The sequence below is a fragment of the Nesoenas mayeri genome (genome assembly GCF_963082525.1).
Source record: "Nesoenas mayeri genome assembly, chromosome: 20".
Classification (NCBI taxonomy): Eukaryota; Metazoa; Chordata; class Aves; order Columbiformes; family Columbidae; genus Nesoenas; species Nesoenas mayeri.
Window position 1 is genome coordinate 6565609 of NC_137569.1, and position 16067 is coordinate 6581675.

A 16067-nucleotide genomic window follows, 5' to 3' on the forward strand; every position below is an offset into this window, starting at 1 on the left:
GTTGATGCAAGAGATGGTAAAATAAGAGAGATGTGGATGCAGTGTGTGTTTCCCCAACACCCATCACCTGTGTCCCTTCGGTACTCTCAGCTCTCTTCGATCTCACTCACGATTCCCCATAGAAAAGGTGTTATCTTGTCCTGCGAGCTACGGGAAATTACACGTCCTTGTACATGAAATCTCACTGTCCTATATAGTGTTCGACACCGGGACTTGATCGATAACGTACCGAGCTCCAATCTTTTTCAGGTTAAGGGTTAATTACCACTAAGAGATATCTTGATGGTCAGCAAATAGAAATGAAACTTTTCTCCTCCAGGCATTTCCAGTAGATATTTTCAATTACAGTACTACTTGTAGACAGGCACTCGGAAAGTTGGGTTTGATACCTTCTGCTCCTCAGCAACAACAACAAAAAGATGAAAACAAAGGGGAGATGAAGAGAAGTTGGATAAAGAGTTACTCCCTGTTCAAAGTGCCAGAAGTGAACATGCGAAATTTTAGTTTGTCGTCATTCTAATACTACAGCAAACACAAAAAATACTTTTGAAATAAGGCAGGACTGTTTTGCTGCCCATCCTTGCAGCCATCCCCCTGTCACAGAAGTGTCCTGGCCGCATCCCTCCTGCACAGCAAGCTCACTATTGATGACACTGCCGTCCCGCTGTCCCTGCTCGATACTCACGCCGCGGAGTCGCGGCTGCTGGGACACATTTCTGTGTCATAGCCCAGAGGGAAGGGCTTTTCTGGGAATTCCTGCAGCCCCCGGCTTGGTTTCCCTGTGTTAGCAGGTCCAACCTAAGGGCTCGAATAAACACACAGCGTTTGTAAAGTGCTGAGCGCTCCCAGGAGAAGAATCTGCCCTTGAAGTCCAAACAAGATACAGATCCAGTGATCTCTTCCTCCAAAAGGTGCCAACAAATATAGTAGAAAGCATTTTACTACCCTCACTAAGGATGAATTTGAATATGCCAAAGTAAGTAGCTAAGAATCTAACAGCCAGTTTTAATATAAAAACATAAATATAAAGCAAACAACAAACCAGAAAATTTTATGCAACAAAACACCGAATTTATACAACTAGGAAGTTTCCTCAAAGTAATTAAGATGCCATTCAGAGTCAGAAGGATTTCTACGCCTAATACTTTTGGCAAATTCCACATCCTATAAATTATCCATCCCTGGAATTACGTTTTGAGGAAAGTAACTGATCTTCTGTGAAGGACGATCTCTGATTCTTAACGTCCTCATCAACTTACCATGAACTACCTCATAATTAGCACGTGTGAGAAATACAATTGAAAGCTGCAGCTGAAATTGTAAAAGCATGAAGATTTCCCAATGAATACAGATTTACTGAAGAACACAGATCTGTTCTATTCAAAAAGTGTTTATCCACGAAGCATTTTACAAATATTAAAGCAATACATCCTACTCCTGCTCCTTCACACAGACTGGGTCCTGTCATATATAAAAATCAGTATAAAAAGGGAAATAGTAGAAAAATATGCCATTCTCCCCAAAACTCAAAGTTAAAGCTCTGGATTTGACCTTTCCCACTCTTTCCTTACAGGCCAAGAGTCACTGTTACACTGCACCTCACTTAATTTGCAGTTTCTTTCACTTCTCATCTCCCTTCCCACCCTTAAATACTAAATAAACACTTTAAAGCATCCTACGGCACGTCTACCATCGCTGTACAAGCGAAACGTATCTATCCTGATTAAAACAGCTATGATACTTCAGAATTCTGGGAACCTAAGCTATTTTTAGAGTATTGATAAGGGAATAATCTTTGAATTAAAAAATTCCAATTACAGGGCAATTGTTTTCCTTTCTGGGAATTTGCTGGTACCAGCCTGGGAACTCCACCCAGCAGCTTTGGGAGTTGTCTTTTCTTACAACACTTAGTCATCCAGCCTTGGAAAACCTCCAGCCAAAGATCCCAACCTGCAAGACCCTGTTTTTAGAAAGATAAATGTCATGATTTTTATGCGCTAAGCACCTTTTAAGCCACCCACTGATATTAAGGTTAATATTTCCTTTTTATCCAATACAAGTCACTACAATTCTCAGAAATAGCTCTTTCTCATGAATTTAAATACTTTTCTCTTATTTTGGCTCCAGAACATTAAACTCAGTTCTCTGTCTTTCTGGAACTGAGGGGCCACGACTGGACACAAGATTCCAGGTGTGGTCTCCCCAGGGCAGAGCAGAGGGGCAGGAGAACCTCTCTGACCCACTGACCACCCCCTTCTAACCCACCCCAGGTACCATTGGCTTCCTGGCCACAAGGGCCCAGTGCTGGCTCATGGTCATCCTGCTGTCCACCAGGACCCTCAGGTCCCTTTCCCCTACACTGCTCTCCAATAGGTCATTACCCAACTTACACTGGAACATGGGGCTGTTCCTACCCAGATACAAGACTCTACACTTGCCCTTGTTATATTTCATTACATTTTTCCCTGCCCAACTCTCCAGCCTGTCCAGGTCTCTGGATGGCAGCACAGCCTTCTGGCGTGTCAGCCGCTCCTCCCAGCTTGGTGTCATCAGCAAACTTGCTGACAGTCACTCTATTCCCTCATCCAAATCACTGATGAATATATTGAATAACATAGGCCCCAGTACTGCCCCCTGAGGCACTGCACTAGATACAGGCCTCCAACTGGACTCCATCCCATTGTCCACGACTCTCTGGCTTCTTCCCTTCAGCCAGTTCGCAGTCACCTCACTGCCCGCTCATCCAGACCCCACTCCCTCAGTTTAGCTGTGAGGATGCTGTGGGAGACTGTGTCAAATGCCTCACTCAAGTCAAGGTAGATCACGTCCACCGCTCTGCCATCATCCATCCATCTTGTTATGTCCTCATCAAAGTCAATGAGGTTGGTCAAGCACGACGTCCCCTTGGTGAAGCCATGTTGACTGCCCCAATGACCCTCTTATCCCTGATATGCCTTGAGATGGCACCAAGGATAAGTCGTTCCATCATTTTCCCAGGGATGGAGGTGAGGCTGACCAGTCTATTGACTTAAAACCTACGATGTTTCAAGCACAACATATTTGTTAGTTATCCTTTTATTATCTTCTATTAGTCAACAAATGTAGCTGTTGAATGTTCCGGACTTCAATTAATTTCAACGCTGAATTCTGAATCCTGGCACAAATTTTAAGATATGAGACTGAAGAAAATCAAAGCGTGGAACACAGCAGGTTTTATATAATATATAAATCATAATGTATCTAAAACCAGACAAATCTTTCCATGAGACTGGCTTATTGGAATACTAATTGCCAATTTTCCTACTCCGAGAGCAAGAAAAAGTCAGTACACTGGTAAAATTAAATTATTAGTTTCGATAAAAACGCTTTCTTTCTTAACAGCACCGATTTAGTAACAAGATTTTATGTAACATCATTTACACCTGATTGTGTTTCATTTCCATATTTTTTTAATCCTGCAAAGTAAAAAGCAAATTCTTATGGCAGGGGCCGCAACTAGTGCCAAAGTTTCAATTACAGACTTTCCTATTCGGCAGCAACAAGCCAGGACTTGGGAGCCGTTCTCTCTTCCTTCATATCATTGTGCTTAAAGAAGGAAGAAACCTAGAGATGCTATTAACACATAAATATCTATTTATTCTTAAATGCTGCAGATGCCGTATCTAAGCATTCGGCATTTACTTGTATTGACAGGGGAAAGAACCAAACCACTTTTTCACCCTTTTTATAGAACTGAAACTAATACAAACAACAGAAGTCTTATGGAGAACAATCAACATACAAGTGTTAAAATCTTATCTTCTTTTTTTTTTCCCCATGTTCCTCAGTCCTCCACATGGTACGGGGTCACACAGATGGGTATAGTGGTGCATTTTAAAGGCTACGTTCCAAAACGATTGTGTAATTTAAAGGAATAAGTGCAGAAAACAAATAATGATGCCCCTGAGACCTCCAAAATACCAGTTTCCTCCCTTAACTGTATTCCAAAGCCTGCAGGTATTTAAAAACAACAAAAAAGCAATCTGTCTAAGAACTTAATGTGTGATAATCACTGTAATCATAGGGACTTTTGGAAGAGTTATCAGAGTCTTTGATCCCAGGTCTGTGGTCAGACGATCCTTCTTTTAAGGTCAAAACAAAATGAATGTATGATCAGATAAACAAAAGGTAACAAACCACTCGTACCCACCAAAGGCTGCTTGCGCTTTTGAACAGCAGTTCAACAACATGCGCCTTGCCAACTCATCTATCTCCCCAAAATACTTCTAACAGTTCAAAAGCTCACATGGAAAAACATGTTGCATCTCTTTCAACAAAATTACAAAAAAAAAAATTAACAAAATTACACTGATTTGGAAAACAGAACAGCAATACTGAATTTTGGACCAGAAACAGGTTTGAAGAGTCAAATACCGCATAAAACCATATACACTTACCCATTTTAACTAGTTATTGCTCGTGGAAAAAATCAGGTGCCATTTTCTAAGACTTATTTTACATGTATTCACATATCTGAAAATGTGCTAATGCTATTGTTGAGACACAGAATTTACTGGAAAATCATGTCCATTGGAGAGATACTGAAGCACCTTTGCTCTAAGCACCATCTCCAGTTCCATCTATAAGTAGAACTACTACATGAGTACATGTACATAAATATAATGACACAAGCATACACACACATGCAGAGGAGTGGAGAACCTTTTCGCTAGCTAGTTAAATAATTTCAACAGAAAATTAGGCAAACAATATGAATTCACAGATGACTTTCTTTAATAAGTAATCTTGAAGTCCTGGGTGCTTTTCGAGCAAATTATCACTTATTATTTGTATTAGATCAGCAAGTAGTATCCTCCACAAAAGACAGCGGTGAGTAATGTTGGTGTAAAAGCCGATGGAGATGCAGCTGAGCACCCAACACTGAGCTTACACACTCTGACAAAGAACAAAGACACTAGTAACTGCAACTTTAAATTGAAGATACTCGTTTTTTGGCAAAGGCTGTTCCTGTTCAGTAGAGCTTGTCTTTATGTGCCACCATCCAGTGGGGAAGCAGCCTCAAAGCATTAAGCTTGCTAATCTCCAGAGCAGAGGGAATTGCTATTAAAAATGCTATTTAGACAGACAGGCTTCTATGAAATTCTGCTACACAGGCTCATCACACTCATTAAAACCAGCTTTAAGTCCAAGGCTTGGGAGTGTAATCCCTTTAAGAAACCTGCAGACTAGACTAACAGAATAAAGATACGGTCATTACTGAATTCCAGGTTTCCTCCTGCCCACAGAGCTGTTGTGGCCGGGGGGGTGATGAAAACACCCACCGTGCAATGTCCCAGGCATCTCACTTACAGAGATACAAACCCGAAAGCTGTGACCTGGCAAGGCTGAAGGTGCAAGAGTCACAGAGAGGGACAGGGGATAGCCCCGGCCTTGGGGACTGTGTCTCTTCACAATGCCACCAGGAGGCTGGATACAAAGATTCCCAGTGCAGTGACTAAACAAAATGTAAAAACCATGAAATTAGAGGGTTCCCTATAGGGTCAAAGCAGTAAAACTGATTCTGATTAAGTTGCATTACCAGAGAGAAGCAGGATCTCAATAATTTACAGCCAGAGACAGGCTAAGTGTCCATTAGCATTAGTGTCTATGGATTAACGCTTTCTTTTTTCCACATTTTTAAGGCCTCTGAGACCACGTCTGGGTCTCCGTCTTTCCCTCTTCCTGGCTCTCAAGAACCATTGAAGTAAAACCCTTTTTCCCTTCACATAGGAGAGGAGAATCCTCTCCCCATCGCCTGCACCCCCAAACCACAGCTAAGGAAGCCGGTAAGATTATTTGATGTGAATCTGGACACAGTAAATGGTCTCTAATGGTATCTATTACACAAAACTCAGGATAATTTTTAAAAGATATGAGGTCAGACATGATCCAAATTGCAGAAGAACACATCAGAGCTGGATGTTCTGTAGATGTGCCAGTAGCTCTTAAGTTTAGGAAGAAAGAAGCCCATTTTTTTTTAATATAGTTGCCTTTCAGCACCAACAATCTTGAAAAGGGCAAACTTGAAGCCAAACAAAAATGTAACGTGAAGTAATAACAGAAGAAAAAAAAGAAGGTAGATCAATCATTACAGAAAACTGCTCTCACAATATTAATGATATCTGAGCCTCTGTCAATGTGTTCTTGCCCTTTCTTCCTTCAGAAACCAGGGTGGCTCAGCTCGTCAGTGCCTCTTCCACTAATGAGCAGTGCACATCCCACTTCAATACCTCTTTTCTCCCAGAAATTATTACCTCAAAAGTTAGACCTACATTGACAAAAGTCTGTTCTGCGACCATCCCCAGCTTCTGGAGGTTTACACAAACCACTGAGGTGCATTTACGGACAGGTTAGAATTGCCCGTCCAGCCAGTATCCACCAAACCCAGATGAGGAGGAATATCTAGGTGGAGATTTGGTGATGGTTTTTTGTTTTTAAATAACTGCTTTACTTGCAATGTACCTGCACTTTTCACAGGTACATTTCTGAAATGAGATGTGCAAAGTTACTCCTCTTGCTCCCCCGAACTCCACGCACCGAGGTATTTTTCAGACTTAGTACACCTGTGGCATAAGCATGTGTAATATTCCGTGCACATTTGCACGTGTATTAACCCTCGCAGGACTGCGAGTATATTATAAATTTACCCTCGCAGAATCGCGAGTGTACACTTTCCGTACTCACTACAAGTACGTGTATCCCTTTGAAATAACCCCACACCGTGTTCAGGCAGGTGTGGACTCTTCCTGGACTCAGGGACGGCTCCGGCATTGTTTTGGTGAAGCCACGTGCATGCACACTGCGGACCTCCTGTTGTATTAGTTGCTGCCCCCTAATAATTTTCCTCAAGTGATACCCGAACCTGTATTTAAGTCACTTTTGGAGTGCTAAAACCCTGTTTCTCACCCGTTTAATAGAAGTTGTTTTGGACTCTGTTGTCCCTTAAACGAACTTCGGGGTGCCTCCATGACAACATCAAAGAAAAAAATAACCACAAAGCAAAAAATAACCACAAAACAACACTAATATTGGGGCTAAAAGACAGCAGTGACGGATTTTCTTTAGCGCATCCTCAGTTCTGGGGTGCACAGAACATCCCTGCACTGGTCCCAGTGCCCGGCTGCAGGACGCAAAGGCACCGGCCCCTTGGGATGGAGCAGGATCATCTCTGTGCCTTTTACTTTTTCCCAGTGCTTTTGCATGACACTGATTTTTCCTCAGTGTTTTTATGTGATGGAGGAAGACAAAGGTAAGGAGCTGCCAGGCACTTCTCCGGCTGACTAGCACCAGCCACCCAAGAGGTGCTTGCACGATTTTGTATATATAAAACTTGTAAAGCGCTTTAGGAAGCCGCGGGATGAAAAGGACTATATAAACGTAAGATATTATTATTATTAAACCAGTGATCTGACAAGAAGAGACAGCTTTTCAAATCTGTACAACAGCTTGAGCTGAAGAGATCAGGGAGTCCACTTTGAAAGAAGAAAATAATCATTTGAAACGAATCTGAGGATTAGAAGTGGCAGCTCTTTTGTGGATTCTCCGTGGCAGGTAAATTTAGTAGGCTACTTTAATTTTGCATCGTTTTAACTCCTGGCAATGTCCTGTGCATTGAATCTGACAGAGAGACGGAGTGTTTGAAGCTGTCATGGCTACATTTTAGTCTCCCAATTTTACAATCAGTGTTTGAATCTGCTGCTACAACTCCGGGTACAGAGATCAGAGGCTTATCAAAGAGGCATCCATTTCAAAGACAAGCTTTGACTTCATTCCTTCGACGCTCAGAATTCCTGCAAAAGCAGATGAGCGCGCCACAAAACAGGGCTGAAGAAAATCTCTGTATCGGCTGTAAACCTATTTCAGTATTCATTTTTTAAGGATCTGTTTCGGTCTCATGTAAAATGAGTGTGTTTAGCGGAGATAATCCTCTCAACAGGTGAGCTTAATATGTGCTTTCTCCTGTAACTGAAAGTACGTTTTAAACAGGCTTGTTGCCATATCAAGCATTAATTGAAGTACTACTTCAACCAGTTTATTTTTGGACTAAAAATGTCTTCTTCCTAACAAAGCAGCATCTCTAATATGGAAGAGAAATGCATGGCAAGAATCTGAGCATTCTCCTTCCTTCCTTTCTCATAGACGCAGCGCAAGAACTGTCCCCACCACTGCGCATCACTGAGACCTCTGTCCATGCACAAACACCAACCTCTCAGCTCATTTTTGCTAGAAAGCAGAGCAGACTGCTGGAGAGCGCCCAAGGGACGTGCAAATCCCACTCGAGCGCTGCCCGGCGCAGGAAAGCCTTGCAGAGCTCCCATGGGGGGTGACGGACGGTGCTTCAGGACAGCCAAGGGATTTGGGTGCTCTGAAGGGCATTGCAGTGCTGTCAGGTACAAGAGTAGAATCATTTTGGATGCAAGAGACCTTTAAGATCATCTGGAATCTTGTGTCCAGTTGTGGCACCTCAGTTCCAGCAGGACAGGGAACTGCTGGAGAGAGTCCAGCGCAGGGCAACAAAGATGCTGAAGGGAGTGGAGCATCTCCCGTGTGAGGAAAGGCTGAGGGAGCTGGGGCTCTTTAGTTTGGAGAAGAGGAGACTAAGGGGGGACCTTATTAATGTTTATAAATATCTAAAGGGTGAGTGCCACGAGGATGGAGCCAGGCTCTTCTCGGTGGCAAACAATGATAGGACAAGGGGTAATGGGATCAAGCTGGAACACAAGAGGTTCCACTTAAATTTGAGAAAAAACTTCTCAGTGAGGGTGTCAGAGCCTGGCCCAGGCTGCCCAGGGAGGATGTGGAGTCTCCTTCTCTGGAGACATTCCAACCCGCCTGGACATGTTCCTGTGCGACCTCACCTGGGCATTCCTGCTCCAGCAGGGGGATTGGACTGGATGATCTTTTGAGGTCCCTTCCAATCCCAAACATACTGTGATACTGTGTGAGTCCAACCACAACCTAAATCTAGCACTAAACCACATCCCCAAGAGCCTCATTCCAACCCCAAGCCCACCTCGAGCTTCTCCTTCTCACCCCAAGCATCGTGCTGCTTACTCACCCCCTCCAGCTCTTCAGTGGAGTTAAGAGGCAAAAGGGATAATCAGCAACAGGTTAATTTGTCTGATTAAGCTTTTGGAGATGTGGCGTTTTGAACCCGTAACACAGCGCAGTCCCCAGAGCGCTGCTGGGCCCGTTGAAAGGAGCCGCACGCTCCCACAGCCACGGAACACATTAAACCGCATCTGAAACCCACGGTCAGACCTGCAGACTTAGCAAAGCTCGGCGGCAGGTGCAGACATGCCCTAAAGTGCACTGGAAGCGCGTACGAGTTCAGCTCTTCGGTGCTCAAATCACTTCTGACAAACAGGGCTGAGAAGCCTTAACGCATTCGGGCGTTTTTTAAAAGGCGCTCCCAGCACCATCTCGCGCTAAATAAAAGCTGAGGGTTAAAACGAGCTTTTAAACTCCAGAATGTTTACAAGTCGCTCTTCTCAGAGAACAGCTCATTTATCAGCGTTCAGCCCGTATGCAAGAACTTCTTTCATGATATCCTGTGCATTAAAAGGTCCCAGATGTTCCCCCTACACTCAAACTGAAGAACCTGACGGACACATTAAAGGACGGTTGTTCACCCCATAAGAAACAGAACACATAGAAAACCACAACAGAAGATGCAATGATACTTTATCTATAGTAGCCAACTCAACAAACTGCAATTATTTCACTTCTAAACCGAAGCAGGTGATATTTTCCATTGTCTCCTGTATTCCAGAGAATCACAAGGAAAAACAAACCCATTTTTAGGCAGAATTGCGGGTGCTCATGCTGCTCCTTACCAGCTTCAATCAATGACCGATCCTCCAGGTACACGGGTCTGTAGAATTTGCTGTAGAAACCGGCACATAATTCCTGCATTAGATTAAGCACCTGAGATCAGCAAAGCACCTGCAAGTATGTCATTTCCAGCCCAGTGACCACTCGGCCCCATAGTCACCTCTGAGCGCTGCTTGGGGGCTGAGCCCTACCACAATAAAGCTGCTTTTTAAAGAATCAGTGTATGTTTAATAGCTAAAACACCACCTCTGTGCTTAAAAAGCAGAAATATAGTCATAAATAAGCATTAGCACCTCAAAAATGGTGAAACCACAATTTTACGGTTCTAAACAGAGACAAGGTGGGATGGGGAATGGTAGCAATGTATTTCGGATTAAAGCTTTCAAGTGGATGAGAAATAGTTACAGGAGTTGGATGCTCGGTAACTACAGTTGCATTAAATTATTCCATCTGCAAGTCCATTAAAAATTGTTAATGGTTTTGTATGGCTTTTATATTTATTGGGTGGGTTTATTCCTATGTGAGTCATACATATTTATTACCAGGGTCCAGATAAAGGTTATTAATAAAATTTATTGTATTTGCATACTGTCTTGATGCTGGCCTAAGTATTTACAACTTGACTATAAAAGAATCCTCAAAAATTATAAATAGCACCAGATATTCATCACAACTTATTTTTTGCACTTTTTAAATGACTTTTTTTGGTGCTTTGTTTTTTCAACCTGGTGAAGCCATTTCTTCTTCTTTCAAGTCTAAGACACACTAATTCTTTCCAAGCACAATTTGTGTAGAGGAAGTAAGAGGAGATGCAAAGCTAAGGAAAGCGAGGCTTCATAATTAAGAAAATACATATATTTCTACACATAATTATGAACAGTAACAAAAGCTCAGTATTAAAATAGTTCCACTGAATCCCTGGAATTGTGCCTGCCAACTAAAACACCTACCATGAATTTAGTAATGGGTTATGCAAACATAAATTACTAGGCCAGACGTTTTAAAAGGAAAAAAAGGTGATTTATTGTCACATTGGAGACATGGCAGGAGAGAAGCACAATTTCGTTTTTCCATATATTCATCAACACTGCAGATGTGTTAATGCAGAAAGAATTCTAGAATAAAAATGGCTCTCAACTGCTCTAATCCTCATATGTCATTTAATTTACTTAAAATTGGTTACCAGGAAGCCTAATTTTTTTTCTCCTTTTTTTTTGCTTTGTTTTGTTTTAAGAAAGCAAAATGTACTAAAAGTTTCTGGGAGAAAACAGGTTTAAAGAAACTTTTACCACTGTTTCTCCCCCTAAAAATCTGCCTCAAGATTTCAAGGGTCATTTTCAAATTGACCCTACAAGAGCAAATCCTGCAGAAGGTTGGTTTGGTTGTTGGTTTTTGTTTTGTTGGGGTTTTGTTTGTCGGTTTGGTGGGTTTTGGGTGCCACACAGGGGAAAGGGACCTGGGGGTCCTGGGCACAGCAGGATGACCATGAGCCAGCACTGGGCCCTTGTGGCCAGGAAGGCCAATGGTACCTGGGGTGGGTTAGAAGGGGGTGGTCAGTAGGTCAGAGAGGTTCTCCTGCCCCTCTGCTCTGCCCTGGGGAGACCACATCTGGAATATTGTGTCCAGCTGTGGCCCCTCAGTTCCAGCAGGACAGGGAACTGCTGGAGAGAGTCCAGCGCAGGGCAACAAAGATGATGGAGGGAGTGGAGCATCTCCCGTGTGAGGAAAGGCTGAGGGAGCTGGGGCTCTGGAGCTGGAGAAGAGGAGACTGAGGGGTGACCTCATTAATGGTTACAGATATCTAAAGGGTGAGTGTCAGGAGGATGGAGCCAGGCTCTTCTCAGTGACAACCAATGACAGGACAAGGGGTAATGGGTTCAAACTGGAACACAAAAGGTTCCACTTAAATTTGAGAAGAAGCTTCTTCTCAGTGAGGGTGTTAGAGCCTGGCCCAGGCTGCCCAGGGAGGTTGTGGAGTCTCCTTCTGTGCAGACATTCCAACCCGCCTGGACACCTTCCTGTGTAACCTCATCTGGGTGTTCCTGCTCCATGGGGGGATTGCACTGGATGAGCTTTCCAGGGCCCTTCCAACCCCTGAGATTCTGGGATTGCGTGACCTGCGCTCCCCTGCCCCGCTCGCTCTGGCCAACTTCCAAATGGGTCAACGCTGGCAAGTTCAAGCAAAGGCAAGAACGACTGGAGAAAAACTATTTGCTTTGCATCCTTTCATTTGAGTGACAGAAGAAATTCACAGCAGCATCAAATGTTTAACAAGAGGGATTAATCTGTAAATATTTGCTTACAAGTAGGTCCCTTTGTCAACCAAAGTAATACCAAAAATATCCCCTATTCTCCTTTTCTGCAGTGGAAAATTCAGCACCCTTGACATGACTGAAATCTAATACCTGCAACTGATGTTGCTAGAAGAAAAATGCATTCTTCTATTGTCAGGCATGTTTAACCAGAAAAATGCTGAAACTGAATCCATCTAAATTACCAGGAGCAAGTGACTTCAGCGTACTTAATTTTTTCAACTACTGGAACACGTTCAGTTGAATCAGATGTTTCTCTGTTGTGAATATTTTTGGAACTGTTGGATAAAGTAATCACCCATATATTTTCAGCTTTATAAGAAGACTTTTGAGGTAAATGTGTTGTAGAAAATTGATCTAAGCATGTTAAAAAAAAAATGGAGACAAACTCAAAGAGTCATAGATCGTGTGATGCTTCAGATTATTAATAAACTCCTCTGCCTAGTAACATAATGCATTGTCATTACTTCTAGGAAAATAAATCCTTTGACCTGCAGATTTCAGACCTTTATAAATGTTGTTTATCTGTGAAATCCTACACACCAATAATCCCCAAAATATAGACTCATTTTGTAAAACGACCTTCAAGTCCTGTTATCTCAAAATAAAGTCCCCGTGTTGCGCAGCCCACCAGTCGGCTGCCCACCCACCGCCCGGCCCCGCGGAGAAAAGCAACAGCGCCTTCGGAAAACAAACCAGAAATGGAGTTTTACCCAACAGGGGCTGCCGGTTCAACCAAAAAACTGACCCAGGATTTAGGGGGACAGGGGGAATATTCACAAATATATCGCAACTTGTTTTCATGGGCTAAAAAACGTTTGTTCCTGGCTTGGATTTGCTTTACTCAAAGCAGGTGCCATTGGCAGGGATCCTGCGTTTGCTGCTTATGGATGCTAAAGCCAAAGTTTGTTTGTTTGTTTTTAATTTGATAATCTTTGCTAATTATAGCGATGGGAATGGTCAACATGCAGAAAAATGCAGGTCAGTTCTGTAAGAATCCCAGAAAAATTCAACGGTGAATTATGATTCTTTTATTTCTCCCTCACTTCCAATGAAGTGAAAAGGAAGCGTGGGATCATAATATAGAAAAGTATGTCAGAAACACTGATGTTTTTCCTATTAACAATTAAAATATGCTAACGTCAAATATGTATTAAGTAATGACAACAAAATTCCTGAGAACCTATGAATAAGGGACCCTCCAGGATATGGTTAGAACCCGACTCCACAAGTCTACTGTTCAGATTGCATTTGAAGACATGGAGCTAATTATATCATTGTTTTGCAACAAGTGACATAACATGGTTCTTCATTTACCTTCTGAAATAATAAGCATCATCATAAACATAATTTACTTTGCAAACAGGACCTCTTAAGAAAATGGTAATATTCGATACAAATGTTAAAGGGAAGACATGGCACCTCAACATCATGATCCCAAAGGAGGGGTATTCGCCATAGTTCCGAACAGATAAGTGGCACTCTGCTCTCATAATTTTGTTTTTTACAGAGGGAAATGGTGATGTTCTAATTCAATACAAAGAGTATCCTATGCATTTCACATTCTCCTAATGTTTTAAATATATGAAGAATCTTCAAAGCATAAACCAATTTTAAAATAGAACTAAATACCGATAATTGCATTTGAGTCGTACAAAGTAATAGAAAATATTCTTGTTGAACAATCTGCTTCACCGCCAATTCATTTCTTCTTAATACAAATCTCTTAAACTCTCCTTGCCGAAGTCACGGCAAAAGAAAAAGGGAGAACTTAAACGCATTTTCCTCTGTACTCTCGGGCACACAGGGAAAGTAAATGAAATTTAAAAAGGAAAAAAAAGACAAAAAAAGGGGGAAAAAAAGTAGAACCCAGCTCTAGATGGCAGCAAATCGATATTCACCCCCATGTACACAGACAGAGCATCAACTGTTCTCCAGCAGACTGTATCATCTCAGTAGTTCTTCTAGGGGCGTTGTTATTCTCACTTTGTTACTCAGGCCAGACCGAAGTTGACTGTGCAAAGTCATTAGGAATCCAGCACAATTCACCACCGACAATTAGAAAGATACTCCTCTCTCATTCCAAGAACTAATTCGACCAGCAGAATAATTTTTTAAGCTTAATTTTATTATCTTTTGCTGTAGAGACAGCATAATTCAATAGAATGATCCAGAAACACTGGAGAGTAGGAATTTAAGAACTTTAAATTTTTAAAAATTGAGCCCTTGCATAATAACTGTGTTCATTTCCTTTAGTTATAACTTGCATTTGTTATTTTCATAAAAAACAACACAAATGGATCACCCTACTAAGCAATGCCATGAGTAAAACTACTACTCTGTTAACAAAGGAATCTACAGACTGATCTTTCTCTCTCTCTTGCAGCATTGGCACTACAGAAACGCCACCAAGCACAAGCTTCACCCAGTGCTAAGATATTCATACGCTCATTTATTTTGTCTTCTGGCACCTTCTAATACTCCATTTTCCAGCTATTTATCTGAGAACACACTTCTATGTCTGTGTTTAAGGGTTCTCCCACGTCCTCCCGCACATCTGCCGATCCAATCTTGCATCTGCTTCACAAGCATCAATTTGAGCATTTACAGGTAATCTTAGCTTTCGAAATCTCACCAAAAAGTCCATTTGCAACCTCAGAACAGCGAAGGGCAACAACAGTGAGGAATCAGCTGTCCAACTTACCACCAAGATAAAGAAACAGTGACCAGAGGAGCAGGTTGGCAGGAGAAGCTCCTGTATCCAAATATCCACTTTAAGCAGATGTGCCACATCTGTCTGGTTTTTTAGAGCTCAAACTCTCACATTAGAAAACCAGAATCTTAGTTTATTTCCCAGGCCCCTCAGGCTGGTCTTTAGTCTTGTGCTTGGTTTAATGACCCGTATTTCAGGTGAGCCTGGTAATAACGAACGCGGCTCAGCATTATCTCATTTACATGGCTCAGTCATAAAGGAAAACGATGGCGAGTTACAGGTTAAACTCATTTAAGTATTACTGTCTTCCCTCATTCCAACCCGCCTGGACACCTTCCTGTGTAACCTCATCTGGGTGTTCCTGCTCCATGGGGGGATTGCACTGGATGAGCTTTTGAGGTCCCTTCCAACCCCTGACATGCTGTGATTCTGTGAATCTTACAGAGGTTAAAAAGAACCACAGTTACTCACAAAAGTTCAGGAATTATCACTGCAAGAAAATAATCAACTGATGCGGGGTGGCATTTCACATGATATATTCTGAGATGTCTTCCAAGGAACAGTCACGTAAAATGGATGTTTCAGGTAATCTCCGACCAGCCTCAGCCTTCCACAGAAGCTGCTCAGGATGAAACAAACTGAGACTGAAAATACTCCAAAACACCTATAAGCAGCAAGTCTGATTTGGCTTCCTAAAAGGTCTGAGGAGGTAAAAAGTGGTTTCGTAATAACAGGAATTTAAAGCCCTTTCTAAGAGTTTCTGCGTGTAACAACCACCACCAAACTTTCCCACACATGAGACTTCTCCCCAGATTTGTGTCCCCGTGTGTCAAGCCAGAAACCCTGTTTTCACATTTTTAAATGCCGAAAGCCCCAGAGGCATCCCTCTAAACATGAAAATACTCTATGCCTTTTGCAGCTATGTGATCATTCGCAAGGAAGGCAGAATTGACCCAAATAGATCTGTCACATTTTTTAAAGTTAAAAGAAACAGGAGTATAAATATCCTCAACTTCCTTAGTAATTTTTTCAAATCCTCTTCTGCTACAGAGCAGATTGCTCGCAGCAGACATTATGGAAAGTGGAGAGGACATCCCAGACAGCAATGGATAGGAAAGCCACGGCAATCGACACTCGTCTCCTGATTAATGGTGAGATTGGGCACAGCA

The 16067-nt window shown here is 42.3% G+C and overlaps 1 protein-coding gene across 6 annotated transcripts in view; it reads right to left on the minus strand.

The window, feature by feature from the left end:
* Positions 1–16067, minus strand: part of CUX1 (cut like homeobox 1) — a gene marked incomplete at both ends in the record, with an annotated part of 256649 nt that overhangs the window by 190159 nt on the left and 50423 nt on the right. The window lies entirely within an intron of this gene.